This window comes from Cryptomeria japonica, chromosome 9 (assembly GCF_030272615.1).
Source record: "Cryptomeria japonica chromosome 9, Sugi_1.0, whole genome shotgun sequence".
NCBI classification, from domain to species: Eukaryota; Viridiplantae; Streptophyta; class Pinopsida; order Cupressales; family Cupressaceae; genus Cryptomeria; species Cryptomeria japonica.
Window position 1 is genome coordinate 551,856,299 of NC_081413.1, and position 9,364 is coordinate 551,865,662.

Genomic DNA, 9,364 nt, shown 5'->3' on the forward strand with positions numbered 1-9,364 from the left:
TCTTTTCCTGCATCATTTACTGTTTTCTTGAGGATTTTTAGTATTCTTTTGTTGGAGGCTTCTGCTTGACCATTCCCCTGGGGGTAGTATGGTGTAGAGAACCGATGTTGTATTTTGAATTGTTCACATAGTTCTCGGACATCTTGGTTTTTGAACGGTCATCCATTATTGGTGATGATGGAACTTGGAATACCATATCTGCAGATCAGATAGATCAGGATAAAAGACACAATTTGTTTTCCAGTTACTGTGGTCATGGGGACTACTTCTATCCACTTGGAAAAGTATTTTGTTGCAGTTATAATGAACTTGTGTCCATTTGAAGATGAAGGATGAATTTTGCTGACCAAGTCTAGTCCCCACTGACAAAAGGGCTAGGATGTGGTAAATGGCTGTAGTTCCTGTGCTGCTGCATGCATCAGATTGCCATGGATCTGGCATTTAGGACACTTCTTGGCGAAGTGGTAAGAATCTTTTTCCATTGTAGGCCACTAGTATCCCATCCTTAGAAGCTTTGTAGCAAGGGTAGTTCCACTTGAATGTGTGCCACAAATACCTTCGTGAAGCTCATGTAAAGTGGAGTCAGATTCATTATGATCGAGGCAATGAAGAAGAGTACCATCTAGACCTTGACGGTACAAAGTATCAGTAGTAAGGGTATAACGGGCGACCTATCAGATAAAGTCATGTTTTTGGTTACGAGATTGGTCAATGGGTAGGATGTTATTCTTAAGGTAGTCGTATATCGGTCCATATAAAGGAGAATTTGAACCAATCAAGGCATAGATAATATGGGATTTAGAGTGGTCATAGGTGGGGGAGAACAGTTGCTCTACCAGAAACTCGTAACGACTTTGTTGCTCTAGAATTTGCAGTAGTTAAGCGATAGTGGCCATTGCATTGGCTGCTTTGTTATTCAACCTTGGTATTTGCTCGAAGGTGATGTGCACAAAGTATTGCTTGAAGTCATCCACCATTTGTTTGTAGGGTAGTAGCTTGTCATCCTTTGTCTGATAGTCATCATTAATTTGATTGATAACTAGTTGTGAATCTCCATAGACTTTGAGTTCTGTGATTTTCCATTCCATAGCCATCCTGATGCCTATAACTAATGCCTCATATTCAGCCACATTATTTGTGCATGGAAACATAAGCCTATATGATCTTGGTATAGTGTGTCCTTCAGGAGTGATGAATAAAATGCCAGCACCTGAACCATGTTGTGTGTAAGATCCATAAAAGTATAGAGTCCATTGTTTGGTAGAAATAGAAAGAATGTCCTTGTCTGGGATTTCAATTTCCATAGTTTGTTTTCTTGGTAGTGGTGCTTCAGCCAGTTGATCTGCAATTGCTTTTCCTTTGATAGCTCTTCATTCTGTGTAGTGGATATCAAATTCACTAAGGATCATGACCCATTTAGCCAACTAGCCGGTGAGAGCTGCCTTGTTGAGTAGATATTTAAGAGGATCAATTTTTGCCACTAGCTTGATTGTGTGAGCTAGCATATAATATCGGAATTTTTGAGGGGCAAAGACTACTATTAGACAAGCCTTCTCAATGAATGTATAGTTGAGTTCATAGCCATTCAATGTCCTACTGATGTAGTATATGGCTCATTCCTTTCCTTGTTGATCTTCTTGTGCTAACAATGCCCCTAGTGATATATTTATTGTTGAAATGTATAGAATAAGGGGCTTTCCTGTGACTGGTGGTACTAGAATTGGTGGGTTCATCAGATACTGTTTGATTTGATAAAAAGATTCTGCACACTTGGCCTCCCATCTGAAAGGTACATTTTTATGTAATAAGTGATTGAATGGTAAACTTTTATCAGCTAGTTGAGCAATGAATTTCCTGATTGATTGGAGTCATCTTTGTAGAGATTGGAGCTGACTGATATTCTTTGGTGGTGGCATCTCCATAATGGCTTGTACCTTTGCGGGATCCACTTCAATACCTTTAGCTAAGACGATGTAGCCTAGTAACTTTCCTGATGTAACCCCAAAGACACACTTCTTACGGTTAAGCCTGACTTGGAATTTCTCCAATCAATCAAAGATCTTTGTTAGGATGTTGAGGTGCTCTGCTCTGGTGAAGGATTTAGCTAGTAAATCATCCACATAGTCTTCCATGAAGGTATGCATCATGTCATGAAAGATTATTGTCATTGCTCATTGATAAGTAGCTCTTGCATTCTTTAAGCCAAAAGGCATAACATTCCAACAGTACGTTCCCCAAAGGACAGGTAAACATTGTTCTGTCTTGATCTTCTGGGGCTATTTTGATTTGATTATATCCTGAAAAACCATCCATTAGTGATAACATTGCATGGCCTGCTGTGAGGTCTACAATTATGTTGATACTGGGCAAAGGAAAGTCATCCTTTGGACAAGCTTTATTGACATCTCTGAAGTCAGTACATATTCTGATATTGCCGTCTGGTTTTGATACTAGTACTATGTTGGAAATCCATTTTTCATAGTCGATGGGTCAAATGAATCTGACATCTAATAGTTTCTTTAGTTCAGCTTTGACCATGAGTGCCACATGTGGATTCATCTTTTGTAGTTTTTGCTAGACTGGCTTAACTCCTGGAGAGATGGACAAGTGATGCATGATTAAATGTGGATCAATTCCAGGCATATTTGCATATGACCAAGCAAAGTTGATTTGCTTTTCTTTAAAAAAGGTGATAAATACTGATCTTTCCTCCTCTGTCAGAGATTCTGCTAGGTGTATGTTTTTGATTGCTTCTATAGTACCAATGTTGATTGATTGAGTGGGCTCAATCAATATGGGTGATTGCTCATGAAAATGTTTAGGAAGACTGTCAAGTCTCCCATCTTTAGGTGCCTTAAAAAGGTTTTCACCCTCAGATGCATCCTTTATTTTTACTTTTTTGTGATCTAGAGTTGCCATTGACTGGTTTTTAGCATCAGATCTTTTATTTGGTTCATTTTTGTGACTGAGAGACTTGGCACTCCCTGGTTTGCAGACATCATTACTTCGTTCACTGGTAGAGCCTATTTTTGGGTTAATGGTACATAGGTAGTGGATAATAGATTCATCATTTGGGAAAATTGGTATATCATGTATTTCAGGTTCGTCCCAGTCAATGAGGTCGGGAAAGACAAGCGGTAAGGAATCGTTTGGTGGATCAAGTTCTACTACTGTAAGTGTCAAGACAGAGGTTTCATCGTGATTGGTCTTGGTTTTAAAGAAGTCAAGGATTTCGTCGAGGTCTTCGATGGTATCATCTTTCGTATAGACTTGTTCATAATGTTTTTGTTTGCTTTCCTTGGCGTCATAGATATTCTGCGGTTTGAATTCAAGAAGTCTATCTTCTACGTTATGCTCTCCTTGGGGAAGGGATATGGAACCAATATTGTCAGTGATATCTCTAGTAGTGTTTGAGTAGCTACCCCATTCATATTCATTGGAATTAGTCTTTGAGGCATCATCCCAGATTCTATCAGTGCTGTAAATAGGTATGTTGTAGGGTGAAAATAGATCTTTGATGATGGATACTAGTTTGATAGTTTTTGTTGATATGGTGCCGGATCCTACTTCTACCTTTTGTATTTGTTCATAGACTGTGCCTCCTTGGGGAGGAATAATAGTATCAAGAGATGATTCTATTGGTTCTTGAGATATTGGTATTTGAATATGAGCTACTGCTGCAAATATAGCCCTTTTGTGACTGAGAAGCTTTCCCTGATGTTGTTTCTGTTCTTAACATTCACGTGCCTTACAGATTGTTTCTGTTGACTCAAATAGTGCTTCTTGCCAGGATTCTTTTTTGTATTTCTTCTTTGCTTTCCATTGAGGTCTTGGAATTATGTGGGGTGTCTTCCTTAATAGGAAAGTGAGTTTACAACCCAATCTTATTTTGTCTCTACTGGGCTGTCAAGGAAGGTCTATGGGCTTAGTGACTCCTTTGCATTTTCCAATAGGTCCTTTACCATCATATCCCATTTGTTGCATGATTAAGTAGCCCTTTCCATATAGGTGTGTTGGTAGAACTATGTCCAGAGCAGCTACTCTATTATCTTCTTCCTCATCTTTGTATAACCAGCTAAGAATGTCCTTATCTTTTGATTCATGTGCTAGAGTGCCTAGTTGGATGAAGGTACCATCAAATTTGGTGATGGGCTGAGTTACCTGATGTGTTTATGGAGTGGGCAATCCATGAGATCTGGGTGATGTTGGTAATTTGGAGAAACACATGGGTTCCAAAGAGTATTCTCCCATAGCTTGTTCTTTGATTTGCATTTTTTGCTTGAAATCTCCAGGTAATGATTTGGGTTTTGCCTTCGATAGATCTGATGTTGAGGATCTCTGTTTTTCCCTATTATGAGGAACCAAACTGTCCTGGGCTGCCCCCATTGCATTACAATGTTGAAATGGATTGTGATCAGCAGATATAGAGACCTCTTCTTCGTTATAAGGAAATTTGACACACTGGTGATACGTAGAAGGCACTGCTTGCATTTCATGTATCCAAGGTCGACCTAATAAAATATTGTATGTGAGGTCTATGTCTAAGACCTGACACATAGTGTCCTTTTGCATTGGTCCAACTTGAATGGGTAACATCATGGTTCCTTTAGGTGACCTTTCTTCATCATCATATGCCTTTATGGTAATCTTTTTACGTGGATCAATAAACTCTTCTGAGAAGCCTAATGGACAGACAAGTTTTAAGGTACATATATTAAGTCTAGCTCCTCCATCTATTAATACTCTTTTTACTCTATCTTTATAAATGATGACTTCAATATCGAGAGGAGTGTTATGTGGATGACTTAAGGAAGTATTATCATGCTCTGAGAAGGTGAGATTATGAGGCCCTGTCATATGAGTGACCATGGCTTGAAATTTGTCTGTATCAGCCAACTACGCAAAACTCCAGCTTGGATATCTATACTAGAATTGCTGAAACTATCACCAAAACACAAAAACATATTGGATTTTTGGTGTAGTGGTTGTCAACATGGTATGTCCCTTCAAGACATATTTCTGAGCTCTAGTTGTTACATTGACAGATTCATGATCATGTTTGTCTTGGATTGTGATGATATTCACATGATGGTCTTCAGCTGATATGTGATTGATGGTGTTATTGTAGATATGGTTGATACGAGCTCCTCGTGTATCGTTTGAGGTTGAAGCTTCATCTTTGTTGTAGTTTGGAAGAGGATTTTTAAAGGCTCCGTGGTCACCATTTGTTTTGAGACCATCTACCGTTAAATCACCTCGAACAATCATATCCTAAACAATGTTTTTCAATTTCATGCAATCGTTTGTTTGATGACCTTTGTTATCATGAAAATTACAATAGTGTGAATCATTCCACCAAGGTGGTTTCATTTGGGGTTCATAGGTGCTGATTGGAGGCAAAGAGAGAATCTTGTTTGCTAGGAGCTCTCTGAATGCCGACTCTAGTGATTGTCCCAATGGTGTGAAGACATGTTTTTGGAAATTGTTATTGTTGTCGCGTGAATTGTTACTAGGTCGTTGATTCGTGGTTTTGTTTTGAGTATTGTTGGTGTTGTTTGTGTTGGGTTGACCTTGATTGATATTAGCGTTTGGATTAGCACCTTTAGGATTCTTTGTAGCTTGAGGATTTCCTAATAATGTGAGCACTGGTTGCTTAGATTCTGGATCATGCGATTCATTGTTGCCTTCATTTTTGTTTCGAGTCCAGAATCGAGACTTGTCTAAGTTGCTGTTGTTTTGGTTATTGTAGCTTGATGAATTTGTTCCTTCTTTGAAGAATTTGAGCATTCCCTTTTTGACACATGCTTCCTCTACTTGAATGCCATTTTCAATCAATTTAGCGAAAGATGATATGCATTGGAGTTTGAGCCTGTAACTCATTTCACCATTCAAGTTGTCGATAAAAATTTCCATTTTCTCCTTTTCAAGAATGTCTCGAGGATATCGTGAAACCATACGTCGCCAGCGTTGAAGGAATATCATGAATGTTTCATTGTTCTTTTGTTTGGTGTTGCAGATGTCTAGCATAGTTATAACATGTTGAATTTTATAGGAATATTGTGTTATGAACTTGTTAACCAATTCATCAAATGATCTGATAGGAGGTGTAATTTTGGATAACCATTCCATTGTTTTTCCTCCCAAGCTTCTGGGGAATAACCTCATCAGATAGGTGTCATCATGAGCAAATTCAAGACTCATGGTACAGAATTCTCTGACATGATCACGGGGATCACTTTTCCCATCGTACTTGTCAAATTTGGGAACGTCTGAATTTGGAGGAAAAGGGACCATGTTCAATTGTCTGTCAAATGGATAAGGACAAATTTTGTTTAAAGAGTACCGCACTGTTGTCCCTTGTTGCATGTCTTGCATTTGTCTTTGTAACATTTTCATTTGTTGAGTAAGGGCAACCAAAGGTGCATTGTTTTATCGAGGGAAGAGTTCCTCCCTCGTATTAATCCTAGGTTGAAACAGTGTATGGAACAGTATGTTTTGCTCTGGTATGTTTTGCTCGGGTATATTCAATTTTGGGATATTTTGTTCAGGTGTGTTTTGTTCAGGGTCTCAAATTTCTTCCTCTCTTTGTCTCTCTTGATATTCGTAATTTTGAGATCTTGTTCAAAAAATGTCTGGGTCAAGGTCCTCAGGAATTTTAACTCCTTTGCTCGTGAGCATGAGTAAGTATTTCTCTTTATCATTTTGCATGAGTCTTTCTACAAGCTTTTGGAATGAAGCACTTTCTTGGCATTCTTGAAGAAGTTCGTTAGTGATTTCAGGTTCCTCTAGAGGTGGACCTTCAAAGGATTAGATAACCTTTGATTCATGCTTGATTCTGGTGTTGCTTCGCTTTGTTTGTTTCGTTGAGAGCGAGTGATAGGCATTTTAGTAGAAGCTTTATGTGACAAAGGGGACAAAATCCTCTTTGATATGTGGCTCGGGGGTTGGTGGTTTAGGTCGGGGTGTGTTGAAAGTGATACACTTGTCGGGAAAGAATGGCGGATTGATCTTTCTCCCACGGTTTGTGATTTGACTGAATGCGGATTTTTGACAATATGCTCTAGCCTTCAAAGGTTCTTTGTCAAATTCGTTGGATTTGTTTTGGATATAAAGTTTGATGTGATAAAGGAATATTCGATGAGATTTGAAGAGTTGACTATTGATGTATACAAATTTATTTCTTTTGATAAATTTGGAAAAACTTGGCTGTTGTTTCTTCAATGTGGTGTTACGATAAATATTCTTTCTTCTCAGAATATGGGGATTAATCATGCATAAGTAATCAATGGTTTCCTTTGATTTTTTTTGGATTCTGGTGATCTTGCTTTGAAAATTCAAGTTTTTACTTTATCAAAGTGAAGGTTTAGATGCCCCTTCATGACAAAGCGTGTCAAATGACATGGATAAAATCTCCTGATATGGAAACTTGATTTGACAACTTGAGGTTTTAAGCAAGTGATTTTGAGATAAAATCTGTGAGATGATAAAGGATCCTTTTGATACTTGTGATGATGTTTCATGATTTTGATAGGATAGATATGTTTTATTGTGCGATCAGTTTTAGATTTTTACAACGTTTGGTTGACACAAATTTTGCTCAAGAAATAGTTTTTTTTAAAGCTGTGTTTTTGCTACTCTGCTTTGACGAAAAATGATGCTGATGAAAAGAGGCTTCCAAAGATGTTTTCTAAATTTCAAAATTCCTCACTGTTTTGCCCTTTGTTTTTTTGATTCTGGTCACGCGCTAAAATAGAGATAAGATGCGCTACTAAATTTACTTCATGCGCTAAAAGAATGACCACACGCATTAGGCTGCCCCCTGCTACGTGCTAAAGTTTTCGACTGTTTAAAATTTGTTTTCTGTCGGGCTCAAAAAGTTATGCGCTAGTATGGTTTTGTGACGTGCTAACTATTAAACCCTAAGTGCTAAAGTTTCACTCCTACATGCTAAGCTGATGTTTCAATGTGCTAGGCTATTTTCTAGATGCACTAATTGTTTAACACTGTTTTAAATTTTTGGTTAAAACGCTATTGTTTTGACCAAACATGCTAACTTTATGCTTTGATGTGCTAACAAAAGTACCCTACGCGCTAAGAAGTTGTTCTCATGCGCTAAATTGCCCTAATTTTTCCTTTGGTTGGTTTTCTTTTTTTTCGGATTTGATTGTAAGTTTTTCAGTCTTGATGGATGATTTTTTGAAGTAGTAAATGCAAGCACAACATAGAAAAGACAACCATTTTGCCTAATATAACAAAAAGTGTATGTTCTGCGAGGATGTGTTCAAATCCCCAATGTTTTAACAGGTTTGGATACAAATAATACACTTTAAGAAGACTCTTTATTCAAAGGTCATAAATAACATCATAGCCCACTAGTCTCGATACTCCATCAGCTCAAACAGCTGTGTCACCCCCTAGAGGGCGCCCATTTTTTTGCCTTTTGCCAGAAATTAACTCAAAGTGAATTGCTTCACAATTGAGTAGTTATCTTGGGAGATATATGGTGAGTGATCTTGGGGGCGGATTCTTCCCCACCCTTGCACTATGATGTTATAAATGTCTGGTTACTGACTCGGCTTAAGGTTTCTATTTTGATGGTTCATAATCAGGCTTCCTATTTGGCCGTCAGTGATAAAATCCCTCAGGAGGCTTTCCAACCTTTAGAACAAAGGCTTTATGTATCTCGAGGATACTGGGGGAAGGCTAATCACTGCATGCAACCATTGAAAAGGACTTTCATCACTTTCCACTTTTGATTATAGTGGGTTGGAATACTTGGCATCAAAGTCGTTTCCCACTTAGGTCGTTCCCTTCACACCAGCCATAAATAGCTTTAAGAGTTCATTCCAACTACTCGGGAAGGCAGGTCTGCTAAAGGATTTAAAATGCTTGAAGTACTGAAAGCTTTAAGAGTGGTTTGGCTTTTTGATCACCTAGTTAAGGGGAGAGCATATACCTTCCACTTTTGAGACAAGGCAAACAATTTTTCTTTTTAGCCTTCAAGACAAATGATTTGCTAACTTCTATTGGGAGATGTTGCTCCAAAAAGAATGGTGTTAATTTTATTTCCCCAGATCAGTGATTATTTAATCTAAGAAAATAATTGAGTCAACAAAGCAAAAGTTCGATTTTTGATAACAAAAGGAAACTGACAAAAGGGGAATAACTTCCCTCTTTTGATTGTAACAAAAGCTTTTAAGTGTGGTTCTTTCCTTTGCAATTTTTTTGAAATGAATCCTTTTATACACCAAAGGATGGTGAGGTTCTTTTTATAGCTACTTTTGCAAAAAGGAAGGTTTGTATGGTTCTTTTTAAAGCCCAAAAATAAGTTTTCTCCTATGAAAGCAAGAAATGTTCTGATTTG